We start from the raw sequence: 27680 nt of genomic DNA, 5'->3' as shown, positions 1-27680 counted from the left end.
TGTTTATCTGTCTTTTTTATCTTGAAAAGCATATGATACCACTTGGCGCTATGGTATCATCCGCGACCTCTTCTCTGTTGGTATCACAGGGAACATGTTGAATACAATATGAAGTTACTTGTCTGAACGAACCTTGAAGTTCCTGTTGGCAATGCATACTCCAAGCAGTACATACAGGAAAATGACGTCCTCTAGGTGGTGTTCTCAGTTGCACACTTTACATAGTCAAAATGAACTCTGTTAAAAGCATGCTGCCAAAACCCATTTCTTGCTCTGTATATGTTGATGGCATCCAGATAAGCTTCAAATCTTGCAACTTGGCTATCTGCGAAAGACAGATTCCGCTAGGTGTTAACAAATTGTCCAGGCGGGCTGATGACAATGGGTTTAAATTTAACTTAAAAACGAGTTTGTGTACTTTTCTCTAAGCAGCGTGGCATCAGACCTGTCCCCAACATTACACTGAATGGTCAGAGCCCTGCCCTTAAAAATGAACATAAATTTCTTGGCGTAGTTGTTGACATTGTTGTTGGATTAGTGAAACGTTTATTTGGGGCCTGCAGCAGAACGCGCGCTCGCGCGCCCGCGCTCCGGACGGGGCCTATGTCGTCTTCTGGGCACCGGCCGCGCTGCCTGGGTCCCCGCTCGCAGTTGCCGGCTCGCTGGTTCCCCGCCTGGCCAGCGCCTTGATGACCTGCTGGACGGCCCAGAGTTGTTCCTTTTGATTGTCACTCCCAGCGGCTGCTTCCAGTCGCGGCGGGATCCTCCCAGACTTAGCTTCTTCCTGGTACATGTTGCAATTCCATAGAATGTGTGCGAAGCCAGGCGTCTCCGTTCGGCAGACTCTGTATTTGTATGTCGGGTGCGTCTCGGGATACATTCTGTGCATCAGCGACGAGCTGGGGAGTGAGCCCGTCTCTAGCTGTCTGAATAAAACGGCTTACTCTCGACTGAGCCCCGAGCAATGGGGTGGAAGAGTTCTGCGAGCTAGGCGGAACGTCTTGCTTATTTCGTTGTTGTCGGTCATTCGGTATGTGGTGCTGAACCACAGCGGCTTGTCGACCGAGGCGCGGTCCGTTAGCGCGCGCGCCTCGGCGTGTGCCGTCTCGTTGTGGCTGGCGTTGCGGTCTGACGCCTCGCCCGCGTGCGCCGGGACCCACTTGATTTTTACTTGTTTGCTGCCATCGTCGACTAAACGCCTCCTGCAGCTGGGGGTGCGCAACACGCTGGAGGAGATAGTGGAGGCCCAACGCACCGCACAACTCGAAAGGCTGTCTACAACCAAGCCCGGCCGGAAAATACTGTACAACCTGGAAATTGGATATCAAGGAAGGGAGCAGACGCAGCTCCCCGTCCCCGATGAGATCAGCCGCAACATCAGAGTGGACTCGGTACCGAAGACTATGCACCCGGAGTATAACATAGCGAGAAGAGCATTGAGAGCAAAGGCAGCACGCGGCCGACACACACACCCTCTACGTTGACGCGGCTGAGTACGCCAAGATACACGGCTTCACGACGGTCGTCGTCGACGCGACCGGCACCGTTCGCACGACCGCCAGCACGAGATGCACCAAGGCAGAGCAAAAAGCTTTCCTTCATTGCCCACTTAAAACAGTTGCGAACGATGTGTTTCAAGCAAGGAATCTGCTAAAAATTCTCTCTTACCTTTCATGGGGCACAGACCGCGACTGTCTTCTGAGTCTTCTGAATAGTGTAGTTCTCTCACGCATTGACTATGGCTGGATGGGCGATGGGTCCGCATCACTATCTGCTCTAAAATTGCTTGATGCCGTGCACCACCTCGGCCTTCGCCTCGCCACGGGTGCTTTTTGAACTAGAGACGCCCGACTACTGTGCCGGAGTACCCGGGTTCGAACCCGACCTCGGTGGCTGCGTTTCGATGGAGGCGAAACGGAGTGGCGTCCGTGTGCTGTGCGATGTCAGTGCACGTTAAAGAACCCCAGGTGGTCCAAATTTCCGGAGTCCTCCACTACGGCGTCTCTCATAGCCTTAGTCGCTTTGGGACGTTAAACCCCACAAACCAACCAACCAACCAATTGCTAGTCTATGTCGAGGCGAACCGATGGTCACTGCAACGAAGAAGACAATTTACATGAGTAACTTATACTATGAAGGTACTATGCCAACTGGATCCTCCATATCGCCAGTCCTGCTTGACAAAACTAGCACAGCACTTTTCTCAAGAAAACCATCTTTGGCACCACCACATCCAATCAGAGTTGCCGCGCATATTGAACATCTGTACATTCTTGTTACCAGTCTTCATACAACTTCTATAAAAAACTTAATGCCTCCTTGGGAAATGCACATCGTAAATTGTGATCTGTCGTTTCTTGAAGTGGGGAAACATGCATCCCCTATTGCCATACAGCAGCACTGCATGTCACTTCAGGAGAAGTACACTTGTGATGAAAATTACGCTGATGCTTCGAAGTCTGCTCAGCACATTGACAGCACTTTTCACTTTCAAAAACACTGAATAGTCATACAAGTATATTTACCGCTGAATGCCATGGCATCCTGCTAGCTGTGAGACACATTATAGAAAAGAAAATACAGACATCGATCATCTATACAGACTCCCTCATTGTTTCAACGTCCCTATCCTGTTGGAAGTGGCATAATAAGAACCCAGTACGGAATTCTCTTATAACACCTTTATGTCTGTCCATAAACTAGAACTCAAAATTACACTGTGTCGGGTGCCAGGCCACCGCTTTATGCCAGGTAACGAGTCAGCTGATAGGCTTGCTGCATCAGCTGCCCTTCGAAACACTACAGACGTTGACAACATATCATATCAGGACCTCAAGTTACACATCAAGAACATGATCCGACAACAATGCCAAGAGGAGTGGGACACAGCAACTGAGAATAAACTACACACAATAAAACCAAGGATAAGCAGGTACATTACAGAAAAAAGAAAAAGATTTAAAGAAGTAGCTCTGTGCAGGCTGAGAATTGGTCATTAAAAAACAACACATACATATCTTTAAACTCTCCTGCATCACACTGTTCGAGATTTGGTGATCGGCTTACAGTCATTCATGTTTATTATATGTGCACAACTCGAACCAGAAATGAGGCGTCATTATACCTGCCCATCTATCCATTTTTCTTGGTGACAACCTAATGTTTCCTTTAAAGTGTGTGCTCAAATTCCTGTAACAAGTAGGCCTTTTACATGGAATTTGTTATTGATGTGAGTCTCAGCCCGTTCCTCTTTGAAAGGACGGATAAGATATTTTAAAACATCTACATATACTTTTTTTTATTTTTCCCAGCTCATTACACATCGCAAATGAATTTTAGGCCCTATACACAACTGTTTTTAATGATACTACATAGCGAATGCATTTTTAGGCTCTATACACCACTGTTTTTTATCCCTTCATGAAACATCACAACTATCACATCAACTTCAGTACACCATTAACTTTGCGTTTGGTGCCCTTGCGCAATAAAAATCTAACATAATCATCATCATCAAAAACAGGTAGGGGCATAGCCGACTGGTTTGCCGTACCGCCACAATGTCGCGAGAACATCATTGTCCGTCCTCTCCCCCGCAACATGCACCCAGAATACCACAAGGAAAGACGGAAAAAGAGAGCAGCAGCACTGCTTAAGAGAGGAAAAGGATTCAGAGTAAAAGAAGTTGCCTATATGGACGTTGCAAGCGGCATATCGGGGGCGGCAGTCGCTGCGGTAGTAGTCGTCTCCGCCACCATCCGAAGCAGAAACATATTTACGGTTGAAGAGGTCGCAATAGCACACGCTTGCGTCGGAACGAAGGCTACACTCTAAGAACTGGAACTCTTATTTCAAGAGTCAAACAGCCTAATTACTCCTGCAGATCTCACTTTACTCCTGCCATATGCGAGGAAGAGTGAAATGGCCTTTCAATCTTCCAAGAAAAAATGAGTAAAGTGAACATTCTACTCCTGCAGATTTAGATAGCGTTAAAGGTTGTTTTACTCCTGCGATAAAGAAATTATAACTTTCCGTACCACACATGTTTCGATTGTTGCTCGGGCAGCACAAGTGTCCGTATTGGACATTGAAGCAGGCTTCTTTTTCATTTTTTCCTCCTGTCTGCGTGATACCGCATTAAATAGTAGTAATCAGCTATCAAGGGTAAAGGCTTCCAGGCGTGTCGTCTGCTACTGTTTTCAACTACGAAACTGTCAACTGCTCAAACCAAATTTACCTGAAGAAATGAATAACCTACGTCCATCTAACTTCACAAATGAACTTTATTATTTGAAAATAATTTATGCATTCACAAATACTTGATAGTTATCAAACTCATGCTCCCTCTTCTTTCTTTTTTTTTTTTTGCGTTGCGCAACTGTTGCTCTCCTTGTTCAGTTCAAGCGCTGCGTTAGCTGTGCGTTGTTTGTTCTTGCGGCCTGTCAGTTACATCGTATTTCGCTTAGAAATCCTTGCTTGACCTCTTAAACTACCCTGTTATATCATTATGAAATGCATCGCAAGCCTCAAGCCTTCGCAGTGTTCACCATTTGCAGCGCGCACACAGGATATGACCTGCAACTTGCTTTCAATGCTCGCTCGCCAACGGCATCAACGGTCTCCGGATAATAATGGAGTCATTCAGGTAAGGTTCGCTTCTATCTTTTTTTTTCCGCAACTGCAAGTTTAAAACGCGCAAAAGCGTGTAGACTTCTGTTCATTAGCACATATTTTGAAGCCTCAGTTTTACCAAGCGCTATTTTCTTGTACTGGGAGCAGTGGCATTGTCGCTTGTTCGAACATGGGAGGCGCGTAGGCGCTATTTGTTTTGGCAGTGCTGTAACCGCTAATTTTCTTCCGTAGACACAGAAGTATGTGTTCTTGTGCATACATACTTTAATAACTTCCATTTTTTATCATCACAAATATGCATCGGCAGTCACGTTTACGTCCGGTTGAGTGAGGCATTACAATTTTGTTCCTTGCACTTCCAGGTGTACACCGGTTTTGAAAATGTTCTCCTGGAAGACAGCTGCTTGCTCAGGGTGGATGCTTGCTTGGTTGCTAAAGGCGTCCCGTGAACAGCATTAAGCTCGTAAGTGTGCTCTTCCGTCACATGATTCTCAAAAGGCACTACCATGATTAATGGTGATAAATGCTTTATTTGCCTACCTATGCTGTACAAGTGGAGGAACCGCGGCCTTAGGCTAAGCACATGCCCACAAAGTGCGGTCAGCTGTTGCCATGGTCTCCTAAGCTGTTCTGTCTGAGGACGTCATTGCATATTAGGGCACTTCAGATGGGCAAGCAGCTTGAGTATGCGAATGTGTTTGCTTGCACTTTATGTTCTGAAGATTAGTGTTGTGTGTAGCAGCCAATCAAGGAAGTAATCGTGAGTTAATCCGAAGAAAATGAATTGTTCATTTTTCACTTCCTGGCATACTTTTTTTCTTCTGTAGAAAAGTCACTTATAAACAGTATGCATACTTTTTTTATAGCTGCAGCATGGACATGCTGTTATAAAGCCACTTTGAAACCTCAAAGAAGTAAAGTTGCTATTTAGGTCATGCTCATAAGAAAAAGAAGCTGCTAAGAATGGCTCACGAATTAATTGTCGAGTCGTAAAGAATATTCTTTGTTGCTGTGCAAGATAATGCAAAATGTCCTACATCTAAAAAAAAAATCTGGAAACATTTCAGTGACCTGCTGCGTGCTTGCTGAAACACACACACACAAAAAAAAGAAAATGAGGGTGGGGACCAATGTTGAGTGCACACAGGAAGTTGAGTAGCGGAGGAAGTCATCACTGAGTTCTATGACAGCAGACTTGGCATGGCAAGGAGTAATAGAGCACTGGCACGACAGTGTTGCATCGGCTTCAGCTCTTTCCACGCACTTTTGATGGCCTTCCATAACTCATCAGAATTTGCAGTGTGCAGGACCCTTTTTTGCAGAATGGCTTTTAATGCCTGAAATGTTTTCAGTGACTTTCATATCAGCGACCTTAGGAAGCCAAGCTAGTGTAATGGGCTACAAAGCTTTTCAAGGTGCACTTTCACAATGTGCGCCGTGAGGATAGGGAAAGAATGCTGCGGCAGAAAATGCCCATTCTTGTAAGCCATGATTGACAGCTCTTAACCACACGGCCAGAGTAAAGAGCACATAAATGACGAACACAGGTGCTGAACTTCAATTTTATTCTGTAACCACTAATATTCTGCTTATATACCCATAAAGGCACAGACAAGTGGCGATCTTTGACACTTGTGGCAACAAAAACTAATGTGACAAATAAAAACCAAAAAAAGTACCGAAAGGGCAAACCCGAACGAGGAGAGAACGAGATAGGCAAGTTATCTTTTAAGCCGCCAACACATGGAAAGTGGACTAATAAGTACAAAAAAATTACAAATGTGGAAGGAGAGCAGAAAATGGGTAGCAGAGGTAAAGGTAACAATTAGCACAGCAAAATGCATGAGATGAAGTGCACTAAAACTGAAAAAAAAAGCGTCATGAACAGCGACAATGAAGCCAACAATTGACATTGCCAAATGCAGAACACAAGCAGTACTAAATAGCTAAACCAAAGCAAATGAACGAAACGCGCATGATCAACAAGGGTGAAGTCATTAACATAGCGAAAGGATGAAGATGAGGTGCATAAAACCAAACAAGAAAGATAAAATGTCAAGAAATGAATTCAACAAATGTAACAAAGCTAAAACCAGGCTAGATTACAGAATTCCATAAAGAAAGGCAATCTCTTTTTCCAAAAGTGAAATGGAGGGGGTGCTAACACAATCATCCTTGAGCCTCAAAATCTTGGTAGCTTCGACTATTTCATGTGTCAGCTTTACCAATGTGTTTTTAACACTGTTTTTTTTTTTTCAAAGATTGGGTGGCATGGCTTCTTTGAGTCGGTTCCTGCAGTGGACGGGCAGATTTCTGGGGGATTACCTAAGAAGTCATTTTAATGCTCCATTAGCCTTTCATTGATGCATCAAAAAGGCTTGTTTGTCCATGTATACCTTACGGCAAGTGAAAGGCTTAGAGTGAGAGCCTTCTGTACACTGCTCCTAAGAGTTTTCTGTGCTTCTTGGTGCGGCATCTTTTCTTTTTCATTAACGATCCACGAAAGCTGCAATAGTTGCTCAAGGGCAGAAAAGAACGTCAACTCCTGCTTTCTTTTCACTCATCGTAAGGTTGTGGGAAATTTGGTGCATGCAACGAATCACTGCAACCTTTTTGCGTGGCCTGTGCACTTCAGCCAGTGGTTGTGTTTTTGCACTTGGTGTTTTTCAGCACTTTTTCTGCGACAGTGGAGAGGACTTGTAATGGGTACCCTGATTGCGTGAGCCTGCATACCTTTTTCAAGAAGCTTTCTTGCAATTTGTGCTCGCATGACTTGTTCAAGGCGTTGACAAGGGCAGACTGGATGATATTTCTTTTGACCAGCTTTGGAACGAGCGGAGCTGCATGTTAGGAAGGGATTGTTTCCCCTTGGTCCAATCCGCCTTTTGCGCGAGTTTTCTGCGCATGCGCGAAGCCCCAGCGGCGACTGATGAAAACACACTGAGAGGCGTCGACGGCGCTTCTCGTCGCCGCACTCATAGCTAACGCACGGGGGCTGGAGGCGCGGTACGTTCACAGCCTCGGTAAAACGATGCCAACCACCTGTGCCGCTTACGTCTGCCACTCTCGAGGCGTGCCGGGATGCAAGACGCGTTTTGTTAGGTTTCCTTCGGCAAGCCGCGACCTGCAACGGCGTGAAGCTTGGATTAGGGCAACCAAGCGTCAAGACGTGAATGGGCGACCTTGGCAGCCGACTGCGTGCTCTCGACTGTGCGAAAAACACTTCGTTACAGGTATGTATGCATCTAAAGGAAATGTGCATGATGAAAAGTATCTACCGGAGTTTGCACCAAGCCTGTAACCCACCAGTGATAGCCGCAATGAGCATTTGTTCGGCGCGTCTGATGGCGATGTATTTTGTCGTTTGTTGCGAAGGGGCCGGGTAGCGCAGATATCAAAGGTGGTTGTGTGCGCTAGACCGTAATATTTAGCATGTTTTATTGCGACTGCCGCCTGACTAAAAAGAAGAAAAAAAAAAAAAGGTGTTGTGATGCACCGCCGTCAGCGAGCCGAGTGGTTGAGCTGGTCATGAGGCTCGCGAACGGCAGTGCATTAAAACGCCGTATTTTTTTTTTCTTGTTAGTGAGGTGGCAGTCACGATAAAACATGCTAAATATTACGGCCTAGCGCACACAGCCGCCTGTGATATCTAAGCTACCTAGCCCTTTCGCACATAAAGATAAGAAGGGACAAAATACATCGCCTTCAGGCCCCGGTGCAACTGAAGCAATCACGCACCGAAGAAATCCTCATTGCAGCTATCACTGGTGCGCTACAGCCTGGGTGAAAACCAGTAGGTACTTTTCATCATGCCTATTTCGCTTAGATGCATACATACCTGTAGTATCTGTGTTTTTGCCGCTCGGAGCATATGACGCACTTGCACGACGCACAGTATTTTTTTTTTTTTTAATTAAAGGCTCGCCTTCGTGCACGCCAAAGCATCCGGACTTTGTTCCTTTAATGTACGCAATCAGATGCACTTCGTTAGGGAGCTTGATAATCGTCGTCTTCGTCCAACCGTTCGCAACGGCAAGGAAACCGCCCGGCACAATAAATGAGTCTCCTGGAGGGTTCATGCTCGTTCACTTGCAGAGTGGATCGCTCTGGACGTAAAACAGGGTTGGTTCCTGACCGAGATGCGCATCCGATATGTAGGAGATTCACATATGTGTCACCAAGTTGTTGATTCCGCAGAAATCGCGGCGGAGGCAGAAATGAACGTTGGAGATCCTTTCACAACAGAATGACCATTCTCTGCGCACCGAGAACCTTTTCACCACTGCGACCACATCCGTTCCGACTCCTGAGGCCAGAAACCGGCTACAGCTCTGAATCATCCATTGCCAGAAAAATGCAGCGCGTTTCCTGCAGGTGTGCATTTCGGCCGGGACAATGCCATTTTCACGGGGTGTGTATATGTGACTCTCTGCCGATCTTCGTGTATGAAATCCTATAGCTGCACGGTTGTAGATGACGCGAGGAGGAAGCGACGCCCATTGCACCATGCCGGCGCCGCGGTGACCGCATTGTGCTCGGTAACTCAAGACACCCCGCGCATATGCGCAGCTCAAAGTCACAGGATACGATTCCACCTAGCTCTGCAGCATCAACAAACCCCTGGCTGCTTTGCCCTTTGAGATCCCTCTCTCTCTCTGCCCCCACGCTCTCCTGTCTGCCGAAAACCTGCACGCGTCGAACACGGCCCGTGCTACACGCTCTTACAATACGAAGATAGTATATGCGTACGTGCGTTATGAGTGGATTGTGAAAACGCTCTACCTTCCCCCATACTGCGTGAACATGATATGCTGCAATCACTGTCACTACTTCCCACTCCGAGGCCAAAAAAGGGGGGAAGCTTTCGCTTTCTACCAGCGTTGGCGTGGCCATTTCGTATGGTGCGCTCTCGCGTCGTCTGCTACACTGCCGCTCAATGTGTTTCCCGCCCGCTCCCGCATGATGGTGCCACATCCTCGCGCAAAAGGCGGATTGCCCGGCACACATAACTGGGTGTAAAGAAGGTTCTTAGTTCCAGGATGTGCATGGAATCATTGTCCGGCATTTCGTGCATAAATTTAAGGGGAGCCAGGGCACTCTTAAGGACACTAAAAATTTCAGGTACTTCATGAAAAAAAAGGCTTCCTTGTCACAGTCGAAAAGAACCAAGAAATCATCCACAAAGCAGAAAATATTTTGAACTTGTTAGTGTTTGAAATGGTTCCTGAGACTTTTGTCATGCATAGCTAAGAACAGATCACTGATAACGGGGCAATACATGATCCAATGCAGATCCTGTGACTTTGGATAAAGTGTAAACCATTCCATTCTAGAAATGTTGATTTTAGGTACACAGAAAGCATAACCAAGAAACCATCTACAGAGACACCACACTCATTCTGGAAGGATACTGCTCCAGGTTTGTCGATAGCTTCACGAACGCATTTCATGAGGTCCCCCATCTTGAGGTATAGAATAAAATAATTTTAACATCTGTAGAAAAACACGGTAGGCTTTCTTTCTATTCCAGTTCAAAGACCTAATGATTTCATCTGCATTCTTTACCAGAAAGGTATCATCGATAGAAAGCAATTTCTGGTTGCCTTGCAAATACATAGAGACGTCTTTCTGCCAGGTATCCTCCGAAACAATAACGCACAGAGGGCACGAGAGGTATATCTGGCAGAAAGACGTCACTATGTATTTGCATGGCAACCTGAAATTACTTTTTATCGATGATCCCTTTCTGGTAAAGAATGCAGATGTAGTCATTAGGTTTTTGAACGGGAAAAGAAACAAAGCCTATCATGCCTTTTCTATAAATGCAAAAGGCTTGTTTTATTCTATACCTCAAGATGGACCTCATGAAATGCGTTCGCAAAGCTATTGACCAACATGGAACCATATCCTCCCAGAGTGAGTGTGGTGTCTCTGTAGATGGTCTCTTAGAATTGTTTTCTGTGTATCTAAAATAAACATTTGCAGAAAGGAATGATTCACACCTTATCCAAAAGCACGGGATCTGCATCATATCATGTATTACTTACTCCCTTGCTCAGTGATCTGTTCTTAGTTATGCATGACAGTAGTCTCAGGAATCACTTTGAAAACTCACGAATTCAAAAAATTTTCTACTTTGGGGACGACTTCTTAGTTAATTTAGACCGTGACGTAGAAACCTTTTTTCATGAAGTACCTGAAGTTTTGAGTGTCTTTAAGAGTATCCTGGCTCCCCTTGAATTAAAGCAAGAAATGCCAGACAATGATTCCATGTGCTTCTTGGAACTAAGCATCTTCACACCCAGTCACGTGAGCTGGGCATTTGAACCAAGGGGCAACTAGCCCTTCCTATAATATGACTCCGCTCGTTCAAAGCTGGTTAGAAGAAATATCATCCAGTCTGCCCTTGTCAATGCCCTGAACAAGTCATGCGAGCACAAATTACAACAAAGCTTCTTGAAAAAGATATGCAGGCTCACGCAATCAGGGTACCCGTTACAAGTCCTTTCCACTGTCTCAGAAAAAGTGCTGAAGCACATAGGCAACACGATAATGTTCCAGGGATTCCTTACATGCACCAAATTTCCCACAACTTTACGACGAGTGAAAAGAAAGCAGGAGTTGACGTTGTTTTCTGCCCTCGAGCAACTATTGCAGCTTTGATGAATCGTTAATGAAGAAGAAAAGCAAAAAAAAAAAAAATAAATAAAAAAGAGGCCGCACTAAGAAGCACAGAAAACCCTTAGCAGCACATGCGGAAGGCGCTCACTCTAATCCTTTCACTTGCCGTAAGCTATACATGGACCAAACTGGCCGATGAAGGCTAATGGAGCATTAAAATGACTTATCAGGTATATCCCCCAGGAATCTGCCCGTCCACTGCAGGAACCGACTTAAAGAAGCCATGCCACCCAATCTTCGAAAAAAAAACTGTGTTAAAAACTCATCGTTATAAGCTGACACATGAAATAGTTAAAGCTGCCAAGATTTTCAGGCTCAAGGATGATTGTGTTAGTACCCCCTCCATTTCACTCTTGGAAAAAAAGATTGCCTTTCTTTATGGACTTCTCTAATCTAGCCTGGTTTTAGCTTTATAACATTTGTTGAATTCATTTCTTGACATTTTATCTTTATTGTTTCGTTTTATGCACCTCATCTTCATCCTTTCGCAATGTAATTGTAGACTTCACACTTGTTGCTCATGAGCATTTCCTTCATTTGCTTTGTTTTAGCTATTTAGTGCTCATCTTCTGCATTTAGCGGTCAATTGTTGGCTTCATCTTTCTTGTCATGCACTTTTTCTTTCAGTTTTAGTGTACTTCATCTCGTGCGTTTTGCTGTGTAATTGTTAGCTTACGTCTGTTACCCATTTTCTGTTACCATTGCATTTTTTTTTCTGTTATTAGTCCGTTGTTCCACGTGTTGGCGGCTTAAAAAATGATTTGCCTATTTTGTTCTCCTCTTGTTCGGGTTTGCTCTTACGGTACTTCTTTTTGTTTTTATTTGTCACAAGTGTCGAAAATCACCACTAGTCGGTGCCTTTATGGGTATATAAGCAGAGTATCAGTAGTTCCAGAATAAGGTTAAAGTTCAGAGCCTGTGTTCGTCTTTTATGTGTTTACTCTGTCCGTGTGGTTAATTAAGCACTGTCAACCATGAATCAACACCATTAGCCCGACAACTTTTTCTATCCTTGCAAGGTCCTTTTAGCAGGTGAGAAAGGAGCTGGTGGCAATGATTACAAAATAAGCTTGGGAGCTCAGCTGACCATCAATGCAGGGAAGAGGTGAGAGGCTGTCTTTGTGGCAACCTCCCCCCCCCCCCTTCACATGTTTAAGGATTTTTGAGTGCTTGGCCTGACGCCATTGACATAAAGGGGATCATACCTTAAAATAGCAGTATTTAATGAAAGTTACAGCCTTGGCAGCAAAACAAACATGGTATTAAGAAAGCAAGCCACAGGTCAAAAGACAAAAGTATAATCATTTACTTTTTAGCAACTAGGCAGCACTCTTTTTGTTTCTAGGCCCACCCAGTACAGGCCCACCCAGTGCTGCCTTAAAGTTAGAGCTTTTGTGTAGCCATCCTATCTGAATCCTGCTTTGTCACGCCTTTGCTTAATAAATTTATCTGACACATTAAGGCTCAGGGCAGCCCTTATCTCACCCCCTGTTATGAACAGGCTGTCGCTAACAGAGGCAACAATTTGTAAATTCTTTTTGGTTGCTTTTTGGTGAGATAGTGGGAAGCATCTTTGATTTGGTCTTCATCCCGGTAAGTATGTATGATTATGCCCTCTGAACCCTCAGCCACTCCAGTTGCTTTTCTGTAGTGCGCTGTCCAGTGATGTCCCTCTAATTCAGAATCTTTTCGCTTGAGGTATCGCGGCAGCCTTATAGGTCCGTAGCCATGCTGAAGCTCTAAGCAATGCATGTTGATAACTGTCCATTTTACAGATTGAAAAAGCGTTCACATCAGAAAGTGAGAAATGAACGATCCATAAATGGGTGTGTTTGGCCAGTGTTTAAATTGCATTTCTTCAATTGTTTGCTGTATAGGACAGTCTTCAGAACAATAAATATGAGCAAGGCCGTTTGTCTGCTCATGCTGCCTGTTCATCTGAAGTGTGCTAATGTGGAGTAACATCCTTAAAGAACAGTATAGCAGATGTGGGCATGCTATTCAACCCATGTACAACCTCTTGACCAATCACTTTGTGGCTAAGTGCAGTTACTACAGGCCTACTATTACCTTCCATGCTATGTGTGTGTTAATTGTTGCACTCCTTATTTAATCTTAAGAGAATGATCTGTGTAGGTAATTGCATAAAATGGATCACTACCTTATTTTGACAACTGATTTATTGCTATTGCTGCCATGCAGCATGTGACACTGATTGAGTGTATTGTTCTCAAGCACTTCCTTCAGCCAATGCTTGGTTTAATAATTTTGTTGTCATTGTCTTGTGTTAAGTAATGGCAATAATTAGTGAACTGGTTGATCTTGTGCCCTTCCAGCAGGTGTGCTTCTGCTTGGCAGCACATGAGAATCAGTGATTCTTGTTTATAAGTCACTGTATCTGTTCTGTTCCCAAACATGTAATTGTACTCAAGGGGACTCAATCACAGTTCTTCAATGCTGTTTTTTTTTTGTAATACACTAGTTGACTTTGCTTTATATTTGATGATATGTATTCTTTCCTTGACTATCATTGTGTATATCAGTGGGCCTCTTAGATTATCCATTGTCCGCAGGTCGCCTGAGTACAGCCCAGCCATTTGTTTACTAGGGTTGCTCTGGCGTTAGTCTTTCTCCAGGTGGACAGTTCCGGGCTACCTGCTGGCTGCTAGACTTGCCAGGATGATTTTATGTTGGCTACTCGCATCCAACTAGCAAACAACGGAGAGGTGATGGGGAGGTGAGGAATGTCTGCGGCTGTTTTTATTGACTAGGACCGCAGAGCTTCGGGTGAAATTATCTTTTGTTTTTAGGGTGTCTTTAATAATGTGCAGGCAGGTGCTCATTTCAGCTGATCTGCAGTGCTCATTTATTACATCTTTAACTGTCGCCGCATACATATTTTGTATGTGTGTGACATTGTCTCCCATCACATAATTTACAAGATCAGATGTTCGTTCCATATTGAGCTTAATGAGTTCGGATTTGCAAATTATATTTCATCTGTCAAGTTCTAGCATCAACTTATTTTACAGCATTGTTCGAGAACCTTCTCGAGCGTGAGAGCAGACCTCAATTCCCTGTGCACTCAGGCATGCACATTCATGCAAGTATATCGTCAGCATGCGATACACGGTCCGAGTGTTCGGTATTTACTTTTGTAGCGCAGTGGAAAGGACATACTTTGGTAATTGCTCAGAAATATTTTAAGATGTAACGCATGCATGCACTATCACGTTTCACTTGATTCATTAAGGTGGTCACGACAGCTAACAACTGAGCATAAACTAGTTATTGCATTTCACTCCTCACACGTTAAATTATAAATCCTCGAAATTTGAGCTCATTCGGTGCAGCAGATAGTTTTAAAAATAATTTTTGTTATTATTGAAATTGGCTTTCTGGTCTGGCAACCATTGGCCGCTGATGTCATGAGATATCATTCCCATGTCGTCTGCTATTCGCGATGTAGTCTATGTAGGCTGCACTTTTGCATTCATGCTTGGATGGTGGTCACAGATTTTTTTTTTTCAGCAAAAATATTTTATTTGCATATTCTCTTTTCCTTGAAAAGCCTTTACTATAATATGCGACTTTAGTGATCCTCGGACTTGTTTTGGGCTTCGTCTAGAGATTGCCGAGGAGGCTGAAATGGACGGGCTCATGCTGTATAATTCAGCATACAATCAGAAGCATCTTATTCTTACACTATGAGATTTAGCTTGTTTTAGCAACAAGCACTCACGCATATAAAAAGGTACTTGTCCGTTTCTTCCCGCCGTGTACCCGCGCCACGAAAGTGGGGAGGGGTTAGCATTATGTTCCTGATTGCTGAGGTATTGCCGTTGCTCTTTCGGTCCAAAAACTAAGAGTAAGCAAGCATTACCTTGAGGCGAGAGCATACCTTGCAACATTAAAGGACCAGACAAAACTTTTAAACAAAGCAGTACCTCTTGACGACCTTCCATTGATCAGTTCCGTCGGTGTCGCGGGGCCGAAAACCTCACACTACGGTGATAGGTGCTGGTCGTGCTGGCGTCGTCGCCAGTGTAATGCGAAAAATCATGCGTCGATAAGCTAAAGCTGATAAGCTGACTGACCGTGCCTTATGCTGAAGGAAACATGCCTTATTCTATATTGCTTTTGTGCAGTAGCATCTTCATCAAGCGCTTTCGTCTGAGGGTCGGCCACTGAGTCAATCAACTCCCTCCCCCCTCCCTGCAAAGAAAAAAAAAGTGTCCTTTGATATTGCAGCCTGCATTTCAGACGACGCTCCACCGTGCATAGTCTCCTGTCCGCAGTGATAAGAATGTTTTTAATATGAAAGCGCCTCTACTTTAATAAAACTTTAGCAGCACACCTCTGATTTGAATTCATTATGCAATTGGGGCTGGTACAAAAGCAGCCAATGGTGTGTGCTGTGCCTTCACTGTGGGGAACAACTGCTAGCATGACCAGCGTGGCAGTACGGCCTTGCATGTTGTTTTTCATGCATGATGGCTCACACGGGGAAGATTGGGAAAAAATAAGGCGATAGATAGTGCATGCATTTGGCATTTCTCAAATATTTCTGAGTGCTTCCGAAAACACATTCTTTTTTCACTGTGCAGAAAAATGAAATGAAGACGTGAAAAATTAATGCACTCATGATACTGATGTACTGTCTTTGCCAGAAGTAACCAGGCTGCGTGTTCCGCTTCTCAGTCGGTTAGCAGAGAATTCATAAAACTTCTGATGCTGTAAATTGGTGCAACAAAAAAGAGAGCTCCTGTCTTCACTTGCCAAAAAGTTATGATCCTCAGGGGATCCATGTTAGCTTCAGAATACAAGCAAGAAGCAAAACATGCAGCCTGGTTACTTTTGGCAAAGACGGTACATGCACTTATTAATGTGCCTTCTCGAGTACGTACTGGGAGCTGCAACCCACGGCAATGCTCGAGAAGGTCCTCAAACAGCAAGTCAAGTAAAATAAGCTGAGTACGGACTTGAGAGATGAAACGTATTTTGCAAATAAATCGATTTAATGAGCATAGTATGATGCAAACATCTGCACTTGTAAATGGTGAGAAGAGATATGTTGCCCCACATACACAAAATAAGTAAGCAATGGCAATGGAAAGACACACGAGATGTCCACCACGACTGGCAGAAATAAGCGCTATCCTTGAGATTGTACGAAATGTCTTGTTCACTAAAGTACCGCACATGCTCACCACTTCCATATAACCTCTGTTGTCTGCTAGCCGCCCAAGCGCAACCCACACTAAATCATCCTTGTGAGAGTGTGGCATTCAGTGGCATATCATCAGAGAAAAAATGACCCCCCCCCCATACACACAGAAAAATGTAAGAGCTGGCTCCACGCTCGGGCGCCCCTTAGGCTAATAACTTAAGCCCAGTGACAAGGTGGCACGTATGCGGAAACTAACGATAAAAAAGAGTAAGCGTGACAAATGTCTCTTAAAAATTTATGTTCATTATTTTACCTGTGCTTGCTGTGTTTTTGGTCATTTATTTTTAATGTGACAGTATTGGAGGCCCCGTTTCCCCAAAATCTTGCATTGTTGGTGGCAACGTCGTGAGCAAAAAAGTCATGAGCAGGGTTCTAGCATTTGGTAATAAGCAGGTGACATTTTTGTGAGTCAGGCATTGATTTTTGGTGTTAGTTTGTGTGGCATCATGAGGCCGCATGAGATGCCGAATTGCCTGGAGCTCCTTACGAATGAAGGGTGAGATGGGCCCTTCCGAGTCGCACTTTTGTGCAATGTTGCTAAAGCAGGTATATATATATCTATGTCAGGTTGTCTTTCAGATAATGTGGTAGCTTATCACTGTATGCTAATGAATGTTTGAGATAAATGGATCAGTGACGAAGCGAATAGCAGTATGCAAGTACGAAAAGGTGGGTCACCTTGTAGAAATGCAGACTGAAGACAGTCAAACTACCACATTATACCCTTAAAGGCAAACTTTAAGTATCCCTCCAGGTCTTAATTTTAATTTATTTATCCGAGGGCTGTTTTTAGCACCTGTTTTCCTTCCGGATTTGGTTTTCATTTATAATTGTGTGAATTTAAGGTAGTCTCATTTCTCGCAAGGGTGGAAGAACGGGCTAGTTGCTGGTTCATATTAGGAAAGGAAAAAGTGATTGCACACTCGACAAAGTGCTGTGTTGTCATTTTTTGTTCATGTCTCAAAAATGCGCTGTTATTTTTTCTCAAGCTCTCTGTTCTTACTGAGCTTTTTCATTTCACCTCAGATGCATGACCTACAGTAATGAAGAAGGAAATGCCTCTTTGTTTATGCCTTATCACTTAATGTTGTAGTATTATATTTTTTTTCTTATGTCTATAGCCCTGTGTTTTAGATAAAAAGAACGACCGAGGTTGCCCTGCTTTGTTATATTGAACAACAATGCACCATAAAGTCATCCCGCTGTCAAAACATGCATGAACATCGGAGCATATCCTACCTTCCGTTATCACTCTCAAAGAAAGTGACTAGTATGCAGAAACACTAAGGCGGTAGGCATTGCTAGTGAAGTTAACTGCCGCCTGACCACATGCCCACAGGCTACGAGGCCAGCCACTCAGTGTGTATGTGTGTAAGGGCTGATGTGTTAGCAGAATTATGGTAGCAGCAGCTTCTCTACACTGCCAGGAAATGAACCACTGACAGGGTTTTAATTAGTTTGAATACTTGTCACGCAGTATGCTGTGTTGGTCCAACTGGTCACATTGCAATGCATCACCTTCTTAGTTGGATCTCTGCCTTCTCCACTACTGCAGAGTGTAGGTAGCAGTGTGTTATTAGTCTGTGCAGACGTAATTGAGCGGAAAGGTTGCTTTGTGGTCCAAGCAACAGCGATCCGATATCACCTTTCTTAAAGGTTGTTGGGCTGGTGGAGTGCATTACACAAATATTACATGTATAATGTATGTTCTGCATGCACATGTGCTTGGTAGCATTGCCACAGTATCTTTGACTATTCAGGATCGATGACAAGAATGCCAGCCTACCTACCACCAGCTGTTGTGAACACCTCAACTGCTTTATTATTGCATTCCTAAAGCAGCACACCCACAACCAATGACTGCATCAGGTGCCTGAATGCTTGGATATCTGACTTTATTTGTATTTAACAGTAAACAAAAAGACAATGTGAAGGTGTATGTATCTATAGATAGCTCTGTTGCTGACTTTCAGTGGTCAGTTTAAAGAATGTGTAAAGGCCAGCACTTTTTCACGTGTTTATGTCCATAAAATTTAGTAAGGGTTACATTTTTCATTCAGAACTGATACTGGTGTCTTTCTAATGCACCGTTAATGTGTGGTAAAAACTGCAGATTCAGTTCTTACAAAATTAATGCAGTCATGTGATTTATTTCCCAGCAGATGGCTGCGGTTTCACCCCCAGGGCACATATATGGCAATTTTGCAGTGATCTTAACTGAAGGCGTAAGGAAATAGCATCATGAAAAGGCAAGCAATTAGCTGAAAGAGCATAAACAAGACCACTGTAAAGGCAAATTGCTTTACGTTGCTAGTGGGGACGCAATAAGTATGCTTATTACGGTTGCCTGTGCATAGTGTCACTTTTCCTAGTAGCCTGAAACAACAGACGGATGCATTGCTACAGACATACAACAGATATCTTTCAGCAGGGTGGCAAGAAGGGAGAGGTAGACTGCAGACTATCTTTGCATAATGCAGTCTAGCACTTTGCCAAGTGTAAATAATACTGAGAAAGGGCAACCCTTTTATGCAATACATTTTCTCAAAAAGCCTAAATGACCTGATCATCCATACCAAGGAAATATAGAGTGCCTTTTACACTCGACTAAGGGCTACATTTATGTATGAGCCACTCCTTGTAAATTTGGAACCTGTTATTTGGAAGGAACCTGTTATTTTGACAGTAGCTCCACCCTCGTTCACAATAAGCATTTGTGATAGCTGAGGCCAATATAGGTGGGCTCTACTTCAGAGCTAGAAAAAAGTAGTGAAACCAGTACCAACAAGTTCCATAAGTACTCACTGGTACCAAGCTGTCGAGGATTTTCTCTTTAGTCTGACATATCGAATACACACACATGTGGCAGCTGTTAAATTAGGTTAAAAAAAAATAAAAACAACAGTAGGCGATAATGCGTAAACAAATTCATCTTCTTCATTGCTGTAGGTAATGCATCTGGGGTGGAATGAAAAAACTCAGTAAGAATAGAGAGCTTGGGAAAAAAATAAACCGCACTCCTAAGACATTGAAAAAGAAAGAGATGACAACACAGCGCTTTGTCCTTGTCTCAAGAGAGTGCTGTTTTTTTTTCCCAGAGATGAACTACCAGCTAGCTCATTTTTCCACCCTTGCAGGAACAGAGACCACCTTAAATCGACGCGGTGCTACAAATGGAAACCAAGTCCGGAAGGAAAGCAGGTGTTAAAAATCTCGGAAAAATAAATTAAACCTAACTTTAAAACCTGCAGGGATACCTAAAGTCTGCCTTTAAGGGTATGCTGCTAGTTGCTTCGTCACTGATCCATTTATTTCAAACATTTATTAACATACAGTGATAAGCTACCACATTATCTGAAAGACAACCTGACATATATATACTTGCTTTAACAATTGTATAAAAGTGCAACTCGGAGGGGCTTGATTGCCATCTCACTCTTCAATCACAAGGAGCTCCTAGCAATTCGGCATCTCATGCGGCCTCATGATGCCACACAAACTAACACCAAAACTCAATGCCTGACCCACAAAAATGTCACCTGCTTATTACCAAATGCTAGAACCCTGCTTATGACTATTTGCTCAAGACATTGTCAACAATAATGCAAGATTTTGGGGAGAATGGGGCCTTCAATACTGTCACATTAAAAATAAATGACCAAAAGCACAGCAAAAACAGGTAAAATAATGAATATAAATTACGTTTGAGACATTTGTCACACTTACTCTTCTTTTTTATTTTAGTTTCTGCATACGTGCTGCCTTTTGAGTGCACTTAAGTTATCTCATTAGCCTACGGGGCGCCCGAGCGTGGAGCCAGCTCTTGCATTTTTCTGTGTGTAGGGGGGAGGGGGGCTACTTTTGGTTGCTCCAGAATGCGTTCATTTTTTCTCGACGATATGCTGCTGGATGCCAGACTTTCACAAGGATGATTTAGTGCGGGCTGCGCTTGGGTAGCTAGCAGACAACAGAGGTGATATGGAAGTGGTGAGCATGTGCGGTACTTCATTGAACACGACATATCGTACAATCTCAAGGATAGTGCTTATTTCTGCCACTCGTGATGGACATCATGTGTGTCTTTCCATTGCCATTGTTTACTTATTTTGTGTATGTGGGGCAACATATCTCTTCTCACCGTTTAAAAGTGCAGATGTTTGCGTCATACTATGCGCATTAAGCCGATTGATTTGTAAAATGCATTTCATCTCAAGTCCATACTCGGTTTACTTTACATGGCTTGCTATTTGAGGGCTTTCTCGGGCATTAGCGCGGATTGCAGCTCCCTGTGCTTAGTCAGGAAGGCACATTAATTCGTACATGTACAGGGACCTTCAAAATATGTGCGAACACGGCGAAGCGTGCCCGCGCTCCGTGAGCGTCAGCGCATCCGGCGCGGTCGCGCATCGAAACAATGTGGCGCATGCGCACGCTATGTGCGCATGCGAACGCTTCGAATATGTGCGAATATGCGAATATGTGCGAACGCTTCGCCGTGTTCGCACATATTTTGAAGGACCCTGTACATCAGTATCATGAGTGCACTCATTTTTCACATCTTCATTTCATTTTTCTGCGAAGTGGAAAAAGGACGTGTTTTGGAAAACACTCAAATATGTGAGAAATGACCAATGCATGCACTATCTATCACTTTATTCGTTCCCAATCTTCCGCGTCATGCATCATGCATGGACACCAACATGCAAGGAGTGTCACGTTGGTCATGCTAGCGGTTTCTCCACAGTGACGGCACAGCACACACCATTGGCTGCTTTTGTACCAGCCCCAATTGCATAAAGAATTCAAACCTGCGGTGTGCAGCTTAATTTTTATTTATGGTAGAGGCGCTTGCATATTAAAAACATTCTTATCGACGTTATGCATGGATGACGGCATGCAACAGACACACTGTCGTGTCAGCTCTAACACTATTGTCCTCTTTTCCCCTGATAGATTCCTAAGACTGCACTGCATTCCCATCCAGCAATGGAGCCAAAGTTCGAGCGTCACCGATGCTGGCATCGACAAATCCCATTGATGCTCTCTCTCTCATGCTCCCTGTTTCCGCACTCCTTTATGTTGAGTTTTGAGAAACTAAAATCAGCTTTAAACCTGTGCCCTTTTAGCCATTTAAAGCTGTGTCTAGCTGGGTCAAAGCTATTGCATGACCTTTCAATTTTTTTTTATCATATGTTTTTGGACTCCTAAAATCGTGACTCCCATTTGAGAAACATTGCTTTTTGATGGCTGAAGTGAAACACGATAGTGCATGCATGTGGTACATCTCAAATATATCTGAGCTATTACCAGAGCATGTCCTCATTTCCACTGCATTGAAAAATAAAATACCATGCACCCAGATTGTGTTTCACACACTGGCGATATGCTTGCATGAATGCGCATGCCTGAGCATGTACTGAGGGCTATGATCTGATGTCACACTCGAGAAGGTCATTAAATGATACCATAAAATAAGCTGAGGCTATGCACTTGACAGATGAAAGATATATAGAGAATCCGAGTTCAGTGAGTTCATTATGAAATAGAAATCTGCAATTGTTAGTTGCCTGGTGGGAAAGAGGGCCGCATGCATATTATACGTATATAAGCAGCGACAGCTGACAAAGAAAAAGATACCATAGGTGGGCACCATGGATCAGCTAAGAGCACCTATGATGCCCTCGGATAAAAGAAATGTCGCATGATACTCCTGTCCTTCTAGTCAGTTTAAAAATAGTGCATAAATTTCTCACTTCTATATCACCTCTCCATTGTCTGCTAGTTGGAGGGCTGCAGCGAGCATAAAATAATCCTGCCATGTCTGGCTGCCAGTAGGTACAAACAAGACAAATATGAATAAAAATTGAAAACGTTGCTTGTGCTTTCTCTAGTTTCGCTGGCTGCTAGCTTCCCTATGTAATTTGTCATTTGATAGATTTCATTACTACAAAAGCAGCGTCACTTCAAAATTTACATTGTCATGGTCTTGCCTGAGTGGCAGTATTAACTTAAAATTGTATAGACACCATAATAATGCCACAGCATTCATGGCTTTATTCTGGATATAGTCTGATATAGGCATTTTGAGCAAAAATCATGGGCATATCTCTAGCATGTGGTGGTTGGCTAGTGACATGGCTGGACACTGCTCAGTGGTTGTGCATGTCACGAGTCTACATGACACGGCTAAAGGCCCGTTCACACTTGCGACTAGCAGCGGTCGCGTGACCGTTTTGGTCGAAAAGCGACAGTCGCAAATGGTCGCATCGGTCGAAAAGCGACTGCCGCGGGCCGATCGGGCACTGCTCGAATTTTCAGTCGCGCGACTACTAGTCGCAAACCATTTCACCAATCAGCGAGGTCCCGGAGTACTTGATCGAGCACCTTCTCAATGCAATTAAAGAATACCCCTACCTTTTCAACAAACGGCACCCGGAATTCAAAGGCAGGGAGATAGGATATGGCCTGGGAGGAGATTGGAAAGATATTTGGACTATCTGGTAAATACCATGAACTTTTAAGAAATGGATTTTTCACGCAGGTGCAACATTTTATATTGACACCACGGTGATTGACATTGTCTATTCGTCGTCGGCGTTTTCCTGGAAACACGAGAGCGCGGCATGCGTACCGGCTCGCCTGAAAAAGCTGAAGTGTCTGGCAGGCGGCAGCTACCGACGTTCACTGTCATCGCCCAGCAGCTCTCCTACTCCCAACTCGTTCGGAACGAGAACAGAACGAGAAGGCGACTGTCGCAAGTGTGAACATTGGTAGTGGCGAGCTCCTCTCCTCTGGTCGCGCGACTGGTAGTCGCAAGTGTGAATAGACCTTAAGTTGGCAGATAGGAATTCTGGCTTTAACCAAGCCATTAAATGTGCCCGAGTGACCTAGGGGTAGCATGTCTTTGTCTGGATCCAAGGTTCTTTGGATCCAGTCAACCAGGCATCCCCAGGTGACTCAGGTAGGTTCAGATCTCTTGGTTAAAGCAGGTCTCTATATCTTTATGCGGTCTAACATAATGTGATGGCTTACAACTGCGTTAATGAGTATGCACAACATAATAGAATAAATTGTGGGGTTACTCAGTTACCCTGTAGTGAAGTGTCTGTACATGAATGAGAATCCACACGGAAGCCCCAATGTGCTCCATCATACACTTAAGGTAGAGTTTAAAGGACCCCCGATTTTTTTGCGTGTTGTCTTTGTAACAGTGTGCATGACTATACATGGATTACCACATAGTATTTGTTTATGGCTGCTAAATAATACAATCTCTCCCATCATCTGTTTCAATTTCAATGCCATAGCAATGGCTGTGTCAGAAATCAGTATAGGTCATGGAAGGCATGAAAAACAAACTGCAATATCTGCTTCATGATTTTATTCACTATATCGCTGAAGCTAGCCTGGTTCAGGAGCAGTCATCACACCGAACGTGCCTTTATGACCTTCTTGATATTTGACACATAAGCCTTCTTCTCCTGGATTCTAAATATAACTAAACTCAAGGATTCATTCAAGTTATTAACACGAAAGCGTTACTTCGCTATGTTCACAGATTTCTGTCCGTAGACCGCACCCGCAAAATCGTGTCCGCAGCAGTTGCGAGTAATTAAGAAACGTGAGAGGTTAATGAGTGGTGTCAGTCGATAGAGGCTGACATAATGTTGCTGCCGAAAAATAGGCCAGTAAGTTAGTTAGGTAATTAATTACAGGCAAAAAATGTAAAAGTTCTCTGCAGCAGTTGTGAGTAATTGAGAAGTGGTAGAGGTTAATGAGTCCAATTGATAGAGGGTGACGTAGTGTTGTGTGCGAAATAATAATTAGGCCAATAAGGTAATTAGGTAATTAATTAGAGGCAAAACATGCAAAATCATGTCCGTAGCAGTTGTGAGTGATTGAGAAATCGTAGAGGTTAATGAGTGGTGTTAATTGATAGAGGGTGATGTAATGTGTGCAAAGAATTAGGCCATTAAGATAATTAGGTAATTAATAAGAGGCAAAAAATGAAACAGTAAAGGCAAAAATTGTCTCATTAGCTAATGGCTTGGTGCCACATTTGAATGTATCAAATACTAAAATAATTAAACCAGTGAATTAAGGTGACTTCAAGTATGTGACATTACACAACCTGAAGTCGAGCTAAAAAAGGACATATGAAGGGATTAGCATGCAATTTCAAAGTACCAAAGACTAAAGTAGTTAAGGCAGTCAATTAGAGTGGCGTCAAAGGTGTGACGTCACACAACTGGAAATAGAGCTGAAAAAGGGCATAGGAAGGGATTGTGCAATTTGAAAGTACCAAAGACTAAAATGAATAAACAAGAAGTGGATAATGTGAGCTAGAGGCTGTGACGTCGCACTACCAACCGGAAGTCTAGCTGAAGAAGGGCATAGGAAGGGATTGGTGCACAATTTGAAAGTACCAAAGAAAATGGGTAAACAATAAGTGAATTAAGCAACCAACAGCAGATTCCGTGCTTTTGCATTACTCCAATTCAGATTCTGCAGCGCTGTTTTTAGTTGTAGATGGATGCCACTCTGCAGAAGCGGCCTCAGTAAACTCCAGAGGGAGTGGAGGTTCGCCAGTACAGCTGCATGTGTTCTACATCCAAAGCCAATTCTCGAGCAACAAACGGTCCAGTGCCGGCCAGGCTTGTGTTTAGCCTCTGAGGGACTAGCATAGTGGTATTCCCACTTGAGGTATAGCAAATTGGCAGTCAGAATAAACGAAGTATGTGGATTTCTAGATCACTAGCATTGTTTAATGATTTGGAATGAAAAGTCTACACTTGGTCATGATGTGCCACTGCTAGGGCATACCTAGGTGGCGACCCCAGGCGTTCACACAAAGTTTTGTTTTGTTGCATTAGCTGTAGGTTACAATGAAAACTTGAGATTAGGAGTATGTTTAGTTGCTTATAATGGTTTGCTTTAACCTCCCTTGCATTGTTTTTATTCTATATGCAGGCACCTCGAAAATGCAAGGATATCTTGAGCGGCTTCACTCGGCTCGGCAAGCTGCGATGTGGTCGAGCGGCAGGATCACTTGGTTAAAACTTTGCTCACAGGATCACTTGGCTTGTAGCAGTGTTCTGGGCATCTAATGCCAATTAGACTGTGGTGTCGAAAACACTGATGGGCCTAGACCTCACAGAGCACATCCCAAATGTATTGCTGGCATGCACAGCAATTGTGAGAAAATAAAAGCTGTCATCAGCGTGCTTTTGCATCCCTATTTATTGAAGCACCGATTTCACATCACAGACTGTTGTGTGCATGGTGCAAGAAGTGTGGAAAAAATTTGTACATTCACCATTGAACAGTGTGTAGTGGAAATACTATGCACCGTTTTGCAGAGGAAGGTATGGCCAAAGTGAGTCCTACAAAACATATGGCTGGAACTGGTTTAAAAAATGGTAGGATATGTAAAACAGGCCATGAAATTCAATCAGGAGGAGTAAAATAAAACTCTCCTTGAAGGAGTACAGGCACTCCTATCAGTGGAGTCCTTGAACTCCTCCTGGAAGAGTTGTAGGACGCTACTACAGTGTGTAGTTTTACTCCTTTCGGAGGAGTACCTTTACTCTATTCACAGGAGTAGCGCGGTACTCCATCAGTGGAGTCCGATTACTCTATGGCTAGAGAGAGTTCTTTTACTCTGGAAAAAGGAGTCGTATATGGAACAAGCGAAAACTCCTCCAAATGGAGTTCTAGTACTCCTTCTGTTTTTAGAGTGTAGATTGATATTTAGCGAGAGTAAAACTGCTATCTGGATATCGGAAAAGGCATTGTCTCGCAAGAAGCCGCGGAATTATATCAGCTGCAGCTAAAATTGATCGCAAAATCACCCTAATTTGGGTCCCAGCACACAAGTCCACCCCGGTAGCGAGGCGGCCCATTATTTAGTCCGAGATGTCTACTTCCGGGCAAACGCGGAGCCGCCCGACTGCCAGAACCTGGACGAACGTTTGCAAACATATAAAGAAATCATCGAAAATGATTACAAGCCGGAAATTTCCCAAACCCTGTTTGGTTGTTTGACACCCAGATAGATGAGAGACAAAATGATAAATGTAAAGCCTGCGAAGCGAGGGGGAGCCTCGACCATATACTTTGGGAATGTCCTTAGTATCCGGGCGCTAGAGACAACATTAAATGCAGAGAAGCCTGGGTGACAATGATGCGAAGCGACGTCCCCTCTGATTAGCAAACTGGCGGCTGAGGCCGCGAATAACCAATGTATATTCGCCAGTCCTTAGTCGCGGAAGTTCCAGCCTCCGTTCGTCAGGCCTCCGTGCCAGAAGCGGGGAGTAACAGACCTTCTGAATCGGTGGAACATAAATTTTTAATCAATCAATCAATCAATAACCATTCGCGTACCATTCCGTGATGTGCCACACCTTGTAAATAAAATAATTTTATTATTCTCTACTTCGTAACTGTACATTTATATATATATATATATAGTAAAGAAGAAGATGACCAGGAGCCAGCGCGCCAGTAGGAGACGCGAGCACCAGCTGTTCGAGCTAGCGCCTACCTTAGAAGCACCAACCGCCAAGCGCCTTCCTTAACCTAGCGTTAACATTTATGTATATATATATATATATATATATATATATATATATATAAATATATATATATATATATATATATATATATATATATATATATATATATATATATATATATATATATATATATATTTATGACTTGGTTTACACCTTCGATTGTAATTTTTGAATTTAGTTGCATAATTCAAAATATACATCGTGGTATTGTGAGCGCCACAAGCAGGGCGAAAAAAATCATCTTGACGAGAGCGCCGGATGTTAACAACAGACGTCAAAGGCAACGGCAGCTTCGCCGCATTTTGTGACATTGTACAGATGCTCAGCAATACTAAAAAATGAAAAAAAGATTTGAATATAAAGGCATGCAGGGCGAAGGAATTTGAACCTAAAGTTATATATATGATAGTCATTCACCTTTCACAGATACTTGTTCTATGTGGATACCCTCCGCTATCACAACTGACGTCGCAGAAAATACAAGAGCTCAGGCATTGCGCGAAGAAATGGAAATAAAATATGTCGCCATAAAACTAAAAGGAGCAGACATTTGTGCAAAGGGA

General features: G+C 43.5%; 1 long non-coding RNA gene across 3 annotated transcripts; it reads left to right on the top strand.

The window, feature by feature from the left end:
- The first annotated feature begins 4359 nt into the window (after window positions 1-4359).
- LOC146200326 (uncharacterized) lies at window positions 4360-25767 on the top strand. Of its 3 annotated transcripts, XR_014705223.1 has the most exons (5): window positions 4360-4645; window positions 4995-5095; window positions 13939-14050; window positions 23085-23313; window positions 25514-25767. It is a non-coding gene; the product is annotated as an uncharacterized LOC146200326 (long non-coding RNA). The 3 variants fall into 3 exon arrangements; XR_014705224.1 differs by lacking the exon at window positions 23085-23313 and having other exon boundaries at window positions 4362-4645; XR_014705222.1 differs by lacking the exon at window positions 25514-25767 and having other exon boundaries at window positions 4362-4645; window positions 23085-24179.
- Window positions 25768-27680: the final 1913 nt, after the last annotated feature.

The sequence above is a fragment of the Amblyomma maculatum genome, chromosome 2 (genome assembly GCF_055883805.1).
Source record: "Amblyomma maculatum isolate TAMU_Amacu chromosome 2, ASM5588380v1, whole genome shotgun sequence".
Lineage (NCBI taxonomy): Eukaryota > Metazoa > Arthropoda > Arachnida > Ixodida > Ixodidae > Amblyomma > Amblyomma maculatum.
Note: the sequence above shows the minus strand (reverse complement) of the source record. Positions and strands in the feature narration are given on the sequence as shown.